This window comes from Lagenorhynchus albirostris, chromosome 3, assembly GCF_949774975.1.
Source record: "Lagenorhynchus albirostris chromosome 3, mLagAlb1.1, whole genome shotgun sequence".
NCBI classification, from domain to species: domain Eukaryota; kingdom Metazoa; phylum Chordata; class Mammalia; order Artiodactyla; family Delphinidae; genus Lagenorhynchus; species Lagenorhynchus albirostris.
This window is the reverse complement of record NC_083097.1, coordinates 45,458,022-45,472,357: the sequence shown is the minus strand read 5'-3', so window position 1 is coordinate 45,472,357 and position 14,336 is coordinate 45,458,022. Positions and strand designations below refer to the sequence as shown.

The following is a 14,336-nucleotide window of genomic DNA, read 5'->3' as shown; positions in this document are numbered from 1 at the left end:
CTTATTCATCTGAAATAAAATACCTTATAGGGAAATACTTATATAATACATGTATGTGTATGTATGCATTCATAAAAATACATACATGTGTGTGGACTTCAAAAAGCAATACTGAGAATTATTTTTCTATGCAATTAACTCACATTTTTGCCTAATGTGGTAGATTGCAAAATAGCCACAATTCTTCAAACCTACCTGTCTGCATGCCCCTTTTATAACTTTGCAGCTTCTCCTATCACAATATGGCAGTTATTTTTCCTCTCCTTTGAATCTGGGCTGATCTTCTGACTTGCTTTGACCAATAGATATGACTGAAGTAATATGCGAGTTCTGAGTCTAGGTCTCAAGAGGTCTGTATGCTTCTTCCCTCTTTTGAAACTGTCAAGGTAACATGTAAACAAACCCAAGCTAGCCAGCTGGATGATAAGATACATGTGGCCCAACAGCCGCATTGTCCCACTGCCCAGCAAACAGCCAGTCAACCTCAGAAGTAAAGCCTCTCTGCTGCTGACCACAGATGTGAGAAAATATGATCAAAACTCAACGCTCAGAAGAGCCACCCAGCTGAGTCAAACTGTTGACCCAGAGAATAGTAGGCTAAATAAATTTTTGTTGTTTTAAGCCACTAAGCTTTAACATGGTGTGTTAGGCAGCAAGAGATAAGTGATGCAACCAACAGGGGGATTTTAATGTATGCATTAACCACGGAAGAATTTTTAGTAGGCTGCTAAATAATATTCTACTTATTTTTAAAAGTAAGGTTCTCATTCCTAAACTACAGTCCTTTCCTCTAGTGCTCACTGTGGTAAATACATAAGCAAGCTGGAGTTTAAATCTCAAATTCACACTTATTTACTAGGTAGACCTCGGGGAAGTCACTTGGCCTCTCAGGTTTTAGTTTGTCCTACATTAAGATGGAGATATGCTATTTCATCGAGTTTTGTTGGGAGGATTAAATAAGCTGACATAAGTAAATTGTCCATTACTATACCTGCAACATAATAGACACACACAAAGCAGTTCTTTTTCTTCCCAAGCTTTCTGTTTCTTTCTATTTTTAATTGTGCAGTGATTCCCAGTGTCCCACTCTGTCACTAATTCTGGAAATATCACTTTGAAACAGAGTTAACTAACTTTCATTCTAGTGGCCTCTCCCTTGCTTAAAACAACTTTTTTCCCCATGGGTTTTACACAAACTAGATTTATTACACATATAACATCTACCTTTAAAGAAATTATGTATATGTTTATATTGTATATATTATATATAGTTATAAATTATACATTATACATATTGTATGTGCATATATGTGTAATTTGCTTATCACTACCTGAAATTAATGTGTATATTTCTATACTTACATATTTGATTACTTAGTATTGTTTGTCTCACCCACAAGAACATTAGCTCTCTGAGGTTTTTGTGTTTCATATCCCCACCCCTGGCACAGCACCTGGGACACAGCAGACAATAAGTATTTGTGGAATGAAAGGATAAATGAACAAATGCTTATCAATCATTACTATGAAACAAATTTACACATTCGTGGGAAAACATTTAATTCAAAGATTTTTTTTCAAATGCAATTTTGAAAGACATTAGAAAGAGAGAGAAGTAACATGACATGAAGGGATTTCACTATTGCTTGCTTTATGCAGTTTGCCTTTTAATGGTTTTTCATCACAATGAGGATTTCCTAAAATATTTTCTCATCTAAGACTGAAGATTTCATTTGAAATTTTGAATAGTAACTCTAATTAAGTACTCTCTGTAGTAGAAACTGTTCCTATGACTTAAAACAGTTAAATTATAACTATGAACAGCATAATCAGACATATATACTCTGTCATAAAACTGATTTGAAAAGTTGGATTTGAATCTCATAGGGTAAAATTAAACTCTTTTGGAAACTCTTCTTATTTCTCAGTTTAAAATATATTCCAACTTGCTGTGTTTCCCGGAAGGAACCTATAAATCCTTGACCATGAAAACCCTTTTATTATCTGCTGTTAAAAACGATTTCCTTTGGGCAAATTGCACTCTCCAAGCAATCCTTTATTGCCTACATGACATATTATGGTCCAACAGTGGATCTAAGAATGCTCTGGAAACCTTAAATTGCTCTAAGCTTTAAAATCAAATGCTTAGACTAAGCCAGTTCATCTAACAAAAAGAGCAAGCAGAAGAAATCAGGGCAAAAAAAGAGGGAGAAGCAAATGCAGAAAACATTAACTTAGAAAGTCAGAAAATATGAATTTTTATAGTTTGGGGTTTCATTTCCAGGTCATTTCATCTAAAATGCTTTGTCTATTCTTCAGGATGATGTCATTGTATGAATAACAGGCACCCTAAATAGATTATGTGTAAACTGAAGACTATGGAACTTAATATGCACAAAACTCTGTCATAATTTTTCTTTCAATTAGGATAAAGTTTATCTTTCCGTGACTTCAACTACCACCTAAAGGTGAATGATGTCTAAATCTGTCACCAGTTCCCTTCTCTATCAAGTGTTCCAACGGTTCTCACCAAGTAAATGTCTTACCACCACCTCATCACCAACCACCAAGTCAACGTGACCCACACAAAACTCAGTTATCTCCTGTACTACTTATCTCATCCCATGACACAGTAACCCACCAGGCTCCCCAAGCAGAAGTCTTGCAGTTTTCCTTTCTCACTCTCATTCTTTCTTTAACCACTCACCAGACCTGTTGTTCTACCTTCAGATTCCAAACTTCTAAACATGTTTCACAATGTAGTCTCACACCACCTCCCCAGATCATTGCCTTTCATTTTCCCTTCATTCCTTCAGGCTGCTGAAGATTATTCTTCTTGGGAGGTGTTGATTTGTTAACAGGAAATATTTCCCAAACTCAATATTCCTCCTTATATCAGTAAAATTGTGAATACATATAATATTACTCTTTCATCTTGGTGTTTCATAATTTTATGTACATTTAAAACTTAATTTATTGATACTTTTTAGAGAAATTATTTTTTCCATACCTTTGTTAGTTGTGTATACTTGTTTTATAAATATATTAAAAACACTTACAATGCATAAGTAATGATCTGCAATTTTTCTTCCAGATTTACAATAAAAGCTCACCCATATCAATTTTAAATAATAACGGCAAAAAAAAGAAGATCCTTAGAAGAGATTATGATACTAAGTGAAGTAAGTCAGAGAAAGACAAATATCATATGATATCACTTATATGTGGAATCTAAAAAAATGATACAAATGGACTTATTTACAAAACAGAAATAGACTCACAGACATAAAAAACAAACTTATGATTACCAAAGGGGAAAGACAAGGAAAGGGATAAATTAGGAGTTTGGGATTAACAGATACACACTACTATTTATAAAATAGATAAAAAACAAGGACCTGCTGCATGGAACAGGGAACTATATTCAGTAACTTGTATAACCTATAATGTAAAAGAATCTGAAAAAGAATATATATATATGTCTGACTGAATCACTTTGCTGTACACCTTAAACTAACACAACATTGTAAATCAACTATACTTCAATAAAGAGTTGTTTGTTTTGAAAAAACAAAAAAGACCCTTATAAACCAATAACAATTGACACCTTTTCTAAAGAAACAGAAATTTACAAGTGAAAAGTAAAGTTTCAACTCACTCTAACAATAAAAATCTTGAAATATCTCGGAATAAATTTGTAGAGAAGTGTGAAGATATTGTATAGGGAATATTATGTAACACTACTGAAGAGTGCAATGTAAAAACTGCATAAATGAAGAGTCAACGTTTTTTCTTTGCTGTAAGAACTCAGTATTGTGAAACTATCAATTTTCCCTAAATCAGTCCATAAATTCAATGTGACCAAAATAAAACCCCAATAGTATTTTATTTTACAAGTTATCAGAATTTTTCTAAAGTATATCTGGAAGAGTAATAAAGGAAAATTTCGAACAATAAAGAGTATAGAGCAAGAAAGTATCCTTCCAGATTTAAAAACGTATTATAAAGCCAGAGTAATTAAAATCAATGTACTGGGACAGGATTAAACAGATCAATGGAAACTTTGTATAGAAATCTAATCAAATATACAATGGAAAAGCAAAGATGGCATTCCAAAACAATATGATTGTTTGGGAGAAATGATTATTGAATCAATGGACTTGGACAAGCTAGTATCTTTGAAAAAAAAAACCTGGATCCCTCTATCCTTTCCCAGAATAACTTTTATATGAATCAAAGATTTAAATGTAAAAAGCAAAGATAAAATTACCAAAAGAAAACACAGAAGTTTAGTACTTTCTAAACATATTAATTATTTGTGGAAAATTAAATAATAAAAGAGATATTGGAAAAAATAGCAACACATGACAAAAAATTAAAATCCTTTTATATATGAAATAGGTTTTATACATATGAAATAGGTTTTATACATATGAAATATTAATGAGTACGATGGCAGATTAAAGAGTAATCTGTAACATGATGCCATTTATATAAGACTGTTTACCTACTTCTATACATCTATAAATGTATAAAGAAAGGTCTAGAAGAATATGCTACAAAATAATAATTATTATATTCTCATAGGCATGGGATAAGATTTTTGATAATTTTTATATTATTTGACTATATTTGCATTGTTTCAACTGTTTATAATAAACATTTATAATTATTATAAAAATAATAAAGCTATTTTAAGCAAAATTAAATTTGTATGGAATAATAAACACAGGAAAAAGCCAAGAGAATACTGCAAAAGGAAAATAAACAAAAACTACTACTCCATATATTTTTTAAACATTTTTTATTGGAGTATAATTGCTTTACAGTGGCGTGTTATTTTCTGCTTTATGACAAAGTGAAACAGCTATACATATACATATACCCCATACCTCCTCCCTCTTGCGTCTCCCTCCCACTCTCCCTATCCCACCCCTTTAGGTGGTTGCAAAGCACCGAGCTGATCTCCTGTGCTGTGTGGCTGCTTCGCACTAGCTATTTTCCATTTGGTCTACTCCATATTTTTTAAAAGAGGATATAATTCACATACAAGTAAGAGAGAAACTATGTGAATTGGTGTTCAAAAAGAGTTCATTATTTATTCATCATTTATTATATTTCATTCTCAATTCATCCTCTGGTTTACCATGCAAATAATCATTTAAGATATTTATGACTCAATTTATCTGTTTTTGACTGATATAAAGAAATATAAGGAACCATATTTTAGGCATAGGACAATGCTTAATAACCCTTTTATTAGAGCATTTTTTTTCACTAGAAGAGATTTAATAATTGATAAAAATGTACAAAAATATTCAAATCAGAAATGCTTTGGAATGTGTACCACGAAGTCAGTACTTCTCAGTGAGTAGGGAAGGTAAGACTTCCTCAATGAAAAAAAGCAAGAGAAAGATCAGATTGTAAAAGAAAAAAAAAAGAAAAAAGACAACTGTTAAAAAAATCGTTTAAGGGGCTTCCCTGGTGGCGCAGTGGTTGAGAGTCCGCCTGCCAATGCAGGAGACACGGGTTTGTGCCCTGGTCTGGGAGGATCCCACATGCCGCAGAGCGGCTGGGCCCATGAGCCATGGCCGCTGAGCCTGAGCGTCCGGAGCCTGTGCTCTGCAACGGGAGAGGCCACAACAGTGAGAGGCCCGCGTACCGCAAAAAAAGAAAAAAAAAATCGTTTAAGTCAACATTGATTTGTTTTAGACAAGGATATTGCAACCATCACTTAAGGTTTGGTGGCACATTCTTTATTAGGTCCTTAAGGCAATATATTTAAGCTAATTTACAATTTAATTTGATGTTAACTTTTTAAACATCACCTCAAAATAATGCCCTCACAATAGCCTTTTTTAAATGCATTTAGAGAAATACGTGAAGACACATATTAATCAAACTATCAAAAATTAAATACAAAGAAAAAATATTAAAAGCAGCAAGGGAAAAACAACAAATAACATACAAGGGAATCCCCGTAAAGTTAACAGCTAATCTTTCAGCAGAAACTCTGCAAGCCAGAAGGGAGTGGCAGGACATATTTAAAGTGATGAAAGAGAAAAACCTACAACCAAGATTACTCTACCCAGCAAGGATCTCATTCAGATTTGACAGAGAAATTAAAACCTTTACAGACTAGCAAAAGCTAAGAGAATTCAGCAGCACCAAACCAGCTTTACAACAAATGCTAAAGGAACTTCTCTAGGCAGGAAACATAAGAGAAGGAAAAGATCTACAATAACAAACCCAAAGCAATTAAGAAAATGGTAATAGGAACATACATATCGATAATTACCTTAAATGTAAATGGATTAAATGCTCCCACCAAAAGACAGAGACTGGCTGAATGGATACAAAAACAAGACCTGTATATATGCTGTCTACAAGAGACCCACTTCAGACCTAGGGACACATACAGACTGAAAGTGAGGGGATGGAAAAAGATATTCCATGCAAATGGAAATCAAAAGAAAGCTGGAGTAGCAATTCTTATATCAGACAAAATAGACTTTAAAACAAAGACTATTACAAGAGACAAAGAAGGACACTACATGATGATAAAGGGATCAATCCAAGAAGAAGACATAGAAAATAATTGTGGCTTTATTATAGTAGTGCTCAATAGCACCACTATAGTTAAGGGTCTACCAGGTTTCCATTAAGAACACCTATTTCTGAGTTCACCGTAAAAGATCATACTGGCTTTAACCAGCTGGATAGTGCACAAAAAAGCAGTTTTATCCATTGCTGGTGCATTTTTTTGTACTACTAGATATCAAAAACCTTTCATTATATCTTCAAAATCCAACTTGTATAAAGGAAATCAAATCACCTCATGATTTAGACTTTAGAACAAAGTAGAGACACCTGCAGTTATCAGTAAATTGCCACCTTTCTACTTTTTTTTTGCGGTACGTGGGCCTCTCACTGCTGTGGCCTCTCCCGCTGCGGAGCACAGGCTCCGGACGCGCAGTCTCAGCGGCCATGGCTCATGGGCCCAGCCGCTCCGCGGCATGTGGGATCCTCCCGGACCGGGGCACGAACCCGCGTCCCCTCCAGGCAGACTCTCAACCACTGCACCACCAGGGAAGCCCCTTAAATTGCCACCTTTAATCCATTCTGCAGTGCCCTATGAAAGGGTCACAGACAGTTATGACTGTATGAAAATATGATTCTTGATACAGAATCAAAAGTTATTTTTAATTTCCTTTGCTTTTATAAAGTCCACAAGAACAATACGTAAATGTACTTTTATTTCTGTGATATAATTAAAAACCAGTGCCATTTCAATTGACATAAAATAGAATCCCTGGTCTGAATTAGACTTTACATCATACTGTAAACATATTTGGTATAATTTATTGATCGTCACCCAGTTGCTCCAAAAGGGTGCTTCTGTGCTCTTCTAATTCCCCTCCACTCAGTTCACTGCCAGAAGTATCCCAATTACCAGAATCCTTTGCAGTCTTTTTCTCAGGTGATTTGTGTTTTGATTCTGATCTTTGTCTAGTTCTGTCTTTTTCGCTTTCCCATTCTTTTTCTTTCTTATCCTTCTCCTGTTCAGCATCTGACTCTGGAGAGTCAGGTTTATGTCTTCTCTTCTTGCTTTTCTTCTCATGTTTTTTTGATTTCTTATAACTTCTCTCAGATTCAGCACTAGAAGAATGTTCTGAAGCAGAACGAGACTCTGATTGCTGTCTTTTTTTCTTTGAATGGCTGTCGTCATCATGTGAATCCGACCCTGATCGAGAGCGGGAGTGTTTCCTGTGATGTTTTTCAGATTTCTTAGAATGTTACTTATTCTTTGAATGATGATGTTGACATTCATGATCTTCCCAGAGAGCATCCAATTCCAGTGGAGGAGTGGCTTATTTCAACATACTCTTAAATGCAGATTCTTTTCGTTGCATCTTCCAAGCCTCCTCTTTTTCTCTTTCATGTTCACGGTCTTCTGCCTTTTCTAGTAAACTATTGAAAGCCAGCTTAATACTTCCTGCATCTAATGTGGTTGATCTTTTAGTCAAACTGATTATTGCCACAAAGTCTTCGAAAGTAGTATTTACTTCAACTACAAATCCTTTATTCTTTAGAATGTCTTTTATTGTCTTCTTCTCATCATGATAACATGCTTTAAGATCCTCAACATAAAACTTGAAAAGGTCAAGTGCAGTTGATCCTGGCTGACCAAGCATATTAGTGAATCTAATTTCAGAACTAATTATTGGATACAATTCCATCCAAGATGACATAGCATGCAGTTGTCCATGTTCATGCAGTTCATCTAAAAATATCTGAAAAGATTCTCTGTTTTTACGCTGTCGTTTCCTTTCCCGAAGCAAACTCTTCTATTTTTCTTCTTCTTCTTCCTTTTCTAAAGCCCGAATGTGTTCTTCAAAGCAAATTAACTCATCTTCTTTATCTATGTTCTGTAATTCTTTATGTTCTGCAAAAGTTGGATTATCCATCAGATACTGCTGGGCTTCAGACCAAGTAGTAGAGGATGTCACGTTAGCCACGTCGTCAAGTATGTTTTTGAAGGCTTCCCAATTTCTCTTTTGCAACTGCTTTGCTTGCTCCTTTTCTTTTTTTGAAAGAAAGAATAAAACATCTTCAGAGATTTCAAGATGATCACGTTCTGATATTGCATCCCAGACTTCCATCTCTCCAAACGTTTGCTCTGCTTTTTTGTATCTAGCTGTGGAAGTCATTTTCTCATTATTTTCAAGAAAACGCTGAAAGGATTCCTCAGCCTCTTTGTATTAGGAGCTTGCTTCTTCTCTTTCTTCTTTCTCTGTCTGGACTTTATAAGCATCAAAGGCCTGCTTTTTTTTCACTCAACTTTGCTAAAGCCCTGTATCGTGGATCATTAACGATCATTTTCGTAGTTTGCTCCCATGAAGCATTAGATGGTACCCGCTTTTCTTTCAATAATTCTTTAAATGCTTGCTGCCTCCTCCTTTGTATTCCAAGTATATGTGTTTTTTTGCCGGTTGGCTTTCTTCCTTCTCCTTTTTCAGAGTAAAATCAGCTACAGTTTCCTGCTTAGATGTTTCTTCTCCCGTATTACTAGACACTTCAGCACTTTGATCCTGAACAGCAGGGGTACTAGTAAGTTGTGCTTGTTCTTCAGTCAAAACTGTGACTGTATTTTCATTATCTACAACAGTAGCAACAATCGAAGTAACCTCAGGCTCAGGAACAGCTGGAACAGTTCCACCGACAGTACTGGAGGCAGAGGTGGAAGCACTGGTACTGGCTGCAGCGGCGGCAGCCATGGTGCTCACTGTGGTTGGAATTTCTGTTGTAAGAACTGCGGCTGTTGATGTCATGGCGCACTCTTCTTGTTTACTGCTTTCTTCAGCTTTGATCATTGTGGGCAGGCTTGATTTTGTAATAAGACTTCAGCAACAATGGTATTCTCGGATCCTTCAAGATCTTCAAGTTCTTTAGGTTTGGCCCAGTGGGATTCTTTTGTTTGAGAATTGTGATAGGAAGGCTTTCCAGAGTCAGATTTGTACTGCTTCCAGGGCATTTAGATGAAAATTGCTCAGCAGGACTTCTAAGATCATCTGGTTTCTCCCCAGTAGATTGTTTTGTTTCAGTATTGCAGTAGTAGGTCCTTCCATCAGGTGACTTATGTTCAGTCCATGTTGATTTTGCGCCGGGTGTTGTACCTGCTGCTACATCCATGTTATTTACTCCTGGCAGTAAAGGCAGGCTGCATGGAAGCCTGACACATATGAGACACCATCATTCCAAGCATTGCTGAAGACATCATTCCAGGCATTTGTCCCATTGGTGGTCCTCCCATTGGGTGCATCATTTGGGGCATCATTCCATGAGGTACAGGAGGCATATTCACTCTCTGACCCATAGGATGCATTCCCACTGGGGCATAATGCATGCCAGGGTGCCCCATCATAAGGCCTCCATGCTAAGCTCCCGTCCCCAGCCTCATCGTCGGACCGATTAGAATTTTAAACTAAAATGTTACCTGATTTTTGAAGGACATGTATTTTATTAAAAGTTGTTTTCATTTAAAATTTTAATTTTTTTTTTTTTTTTTTTTTTTTTGCGGTATGTGGGCCTTTCACTGTTGTGGCCTCTCCCGTTGCGGAGCACAGGCTCTGGACGCATAGGCTCAGTGGCCATGGTTTACGGGCCCAGCCGCTCCGCGGTATGTGGGATCTTCCCAGACCGGGGCACGAACCCACATCCCCTGCATCAGCAGGTGGACTCTCAACCACTGTGCCACCAGGGAAGCCCTAATTATTTTTTAATCAAACTTAGATGTTTAATACTCAAAAGTTCATATAAATTTCAGCAAACTTGTCTCATCTTTTCTCTTTGTTTTTCTTCTTTATCAAGGAAAAAATCCCCTAACTATTCCATATATAGCTCTGCAGGGGTGTGTACGCCTGTGTGCACATACCAGTACCAGAGGTTTGGAAATGCAAGTCACAATGTATCATTAACTGCACCTCTCCTGTTATTTCCCAGTGGAATGACTGTACCTCTGGGCCATGCTTAACCTTAGATATGATACTTCTTCCAGCTCAGCAGCTCATATAATAACAGTTTCACTTCTACAGTAGGCGATGGAGAAAAGAAAACATACAAAATTAAGTTTTATGACAAAAAAATTCACTTTCCCATTTTTTAGGGAATATAAACTGATGGTGGATACTATACTTTATGGGACAATTCATGAGAGGATATTATAAAATATATTCCAATTTCCAAGGAAAACTATAAAAGAATAAGAAGTCAGGAGGCTTTCTTGATAACTCCCACCCCTAGACTAAGCCAAGCTCCTCTGTTATAAGCTTATATTCATCACCCTGAGAATTACTATTCCAAGTAGACTGTAAGCTTTGAATGGAGGACTTGTATTTATTTTGTTTACAATTGTATCCTCAGTGCCTAGCATAGTGCAGGGCACAAGATACAGACTAAAAATTGTTTATGGAGTGCATGAATAATTAATTAAATGCCCTGGGATTAAAATCAAAATTCTTCATTGTGTATAGTTTTGTTTTTACACACATACAAACACATATAATAACATGTATAACATGTATAACATAGTATATACTGTACTATTGTACCAATGTATTATGTATATGGAAACACATTTTCTAATATTTACTGCTAATGTATTATCTTGTACACCCTCTGGAGTGAATGCTACCTCCACCATCTCCCATCACCCCTGTCACTTTGAAGATAACTGATCTAAAGAATTACTGACAGCCTCATTTACTGACTTATTGAATGGTGACAGAAAACATGCAAAATAAACAGGAATCTAGAAAAACAGTCAGTGTCAGTCATAATTAAGAAAGTGGTCAATGGTACGAGACCAGAGCTAGTAAAGACCAACATTTGCATCTCAAAACTCTATGATGTGACATAGTTTATATCAGAGCTTTGCGGTCACTGCTACTGTGGCTGATCCAGCAGATCACACGGTGACAGGAAACAATCTGGTTTTAAGGAAGGTCTGATTTGCCTAAGTTTAACATCCCCATATCAGTGACATATTATAGACTGAATTTGATTCCAACTACAAAGTAAAGACATTACCCAGCTCCTGTGGAACCAAATGCCCAATTTAATTTAGGCTCCAGAAAAGTGATCCCTCTGGATCATGAGTAATCCTGCTTAATCCAAACATTCAAAGCTGTTCTCTATTTCAGTTCTGAGTTTTCCTTTTTTTTCTTCATCTTGGAGATTAGTCTTTTCCAGAATGGAAGGTACAAGAATAATGTGGAAGTGATTTTCAAAGTGGGTGCCAAGGATTTCCTAGCCATTCTCAATAATTCATAGGGGAATCACAGTCGTTAACGCCGGTCCTCAAACCATCTACAAAAACACAGCTACAAGAAATTCACAGATGATAATAAATGGCAGCTTAACAAATATGGCCATATTTCTTCCTCCGGCAGTAGCATCTCTAGTTATAATTTATAACCATAATTATGGAAGCTGATTAAACTGAGGTATGAAAGATTTCATTATATGTGAATGCAGAGTTGATCCTGTTTATCACATGTATCTAAAACTCCCAGGGTTTCTTCTGACTCAACTGGAGTTACTGTATTTCTTGCTAAATCCATTCTTTATTATTCCTCATTCTTCATTCAAAACCCAGAGTTTTACATTTGGTTTTCTTAACTTTTACTGTTTGCTCCTCTGCTGTCTAACTGTACCAGCCTTCCCTCCTCCACACCCTCTCTCTTGTACTCCCACCATATTTCCCTGTTTTGCTTCCTCTCTTTCTTCCTAGACTCTGATCTTTGCTCCCTTACCTGATATTACTAAGAATTTAGCAAGAATCATCCTTTTTCTAAATCACTAGTACCAGATGAATCCTGCACCTTAAATTTGAATGGAGATCAGAGTTAGAAATCCTCGTGTCACATTTAAGAAAATGTGAACCAGTGCAAAGCCACTATTTTATACCTGTTCATTTAAAATGTCGCTGGCTACATGAGTTGAGGTTTTAAATGCATGTAATTAGGGTTCCAAGAATGAGATTACACAATTTTTTTCAGTTTGTAATGGTCAGATGCTGAAAATTCTTTGCATATAAATTGTAAATTATAAACAGAAAGGCAGGGAATCAAGAAGGCAGGAAAGAAATCAGGGCCTGTCAGAGAAGGGGAAGAAGAGTGTAGTTTGATGCCATTGTAGTGCTTGAAAGAACAAGAGTGTGCTGCTTTTTGAGCTAAGGTTTTATCTTCACCTGTCTCCAGCTGTCAGACAAATGCACTGTCTAAGATGGGCAGACCATTAAGACATTTTAGCAGAGATGTGTTCATTACTTTGGCTAATAGGGTTCCGAGTTCCCTGAAAAAGTAACATTGGCCAGGCAGATTCTGATGAGGAGGGGATGGAAATACCTCTTCATTGAAGGGAGGCTAAGAGAGAGACAGGAAGGAAGGAGAGGCCAGGAGCCTGTGTCAGGTGTGGGGGAGAGTGACAGTGATGAGCCCAGAAAGCCCAGGGAATTATGAAGACTCTGTGTGCCTTGGAATGTCAGACTCCCCACTTAGGTGGTTAGGACACTCAGGAGGGGAATGGCATGAATAAGGTGGGGATGGACTATGGCTGTTAAGTCAGGGTGGAAGGGAAGATGGAGAATTCTGGGAAGGTACCAGTCATCAAGTCCAAAGGAGCTCCCAAAGGGAGGATGAAATCTGGAATTGGAGGTCAGTGACCACAACAAGCAAGTTAGAGTCAGAGAGTTCGGAAAACGGAGCTTGGAAAGATACCTGAATTGCAGGTATCTGCAAAATATCTATCTGCAAAATATCTAATCAGTACAGAATGAATTGCAGGTATCTGCAAAATATCTAATCAGTACAGAATGAGCACCACCAATCAGAAGAGATGGCAGGGAGAGCAGTGGAAGAGTATTCTGGAGGCCAGCTCCTTTTGGGTATTAACCCTTTAGTTGCTGGACTGTTCAGGGGCTCCCAGTGGACCAGGTAGTGGTGGGGCACTTGGGGAACTTGAGACGGGAGCTATGTATTTACTGGAGAAACATGGCTGAATAACTAAAATATATGTTAGAAAGTGGCTGCCTAGCCAGAACATTTCTGGGCTCCCCTTTCAGCAAGCAGGGGCCGTATGACTAGTTCTTGACAGAGGAATATGAAGGAAAGTTCTGTTTGGTTCACAGCTGAGGTACCTAAGCACTGGGAGTAAGATGATTTTCCCAATGATGACAGGGGAATCTTGAAGCCACAGGAGGATGGAGCCATAGGACGGAAGCCCCGGATCCTTGAGTTACTACTCGAAGGAGGCCTTTCTCAGGAGAACTGCTCAACGGGAAAACCAGAACTGGACTCAGCATGACTGAGAAATTAAATTTCGTTGTATAAGCCTACTCAGTTTTTAGGATTTTTATAGCAATTAGCTAACCCTGAACAAAACACGGGATAAAAATACTTTAGCATTTTAATGCATCCACTTCGCACTGATAAATATGAGCAAATTCCTTAGTTTACTCGTCTCCTTTGAGAGAATGTAGAACATTCTACAGAGACTTTTAGGTCACAATTAAAAAACCATAAATTTCTATGGTTACCAAAGAGGAAGCAGGGGAGGGATAAATTAGGAGTTTGGGATTAACATATACACACTCCTATATATAAAATAGATAACCAACAAGGTCCTACTGTATAGCACAGGGAACTATGCTCAATATTTTGTAATAACCTATAAGAGAAAAGAACCTGAAAAAGAATATATATATATATATATATGTATATATAGTTATATAACTGAATCACTGTGCTGTACACGTGAACCTAACATGACATTGT

At 36.9% G+C, this 14,336-nt stretch overlaps 1 protein-coding gene and 2 pseudogenes across 1 annotated transcript in view; all 3 read right to left on the bottom strand.

Moving 5' to 3' along the window:
* The window catches only part of RAB3C (RAB3C, member RAS oncogene family), a 274,514-nt gene that overhangs the window by 219,097 nt on the left and 41,081 nt on the right, over positions 1-14,336 (bottom strand). The gene's annotated exons all lie outside the window — the stretch shown is intronic.
* On the bottom strand, positions 7,347-8,745 carry LOC132518072 (pre-mRNA-processing factor 40 homolog A-like; annotated as a pseudogene).
* On the bottom strand, positions 7,347-9,961 carry LOC132518071 (pre-mRNA-processing factor 40 homolog A-like; annotated as a pseudogene).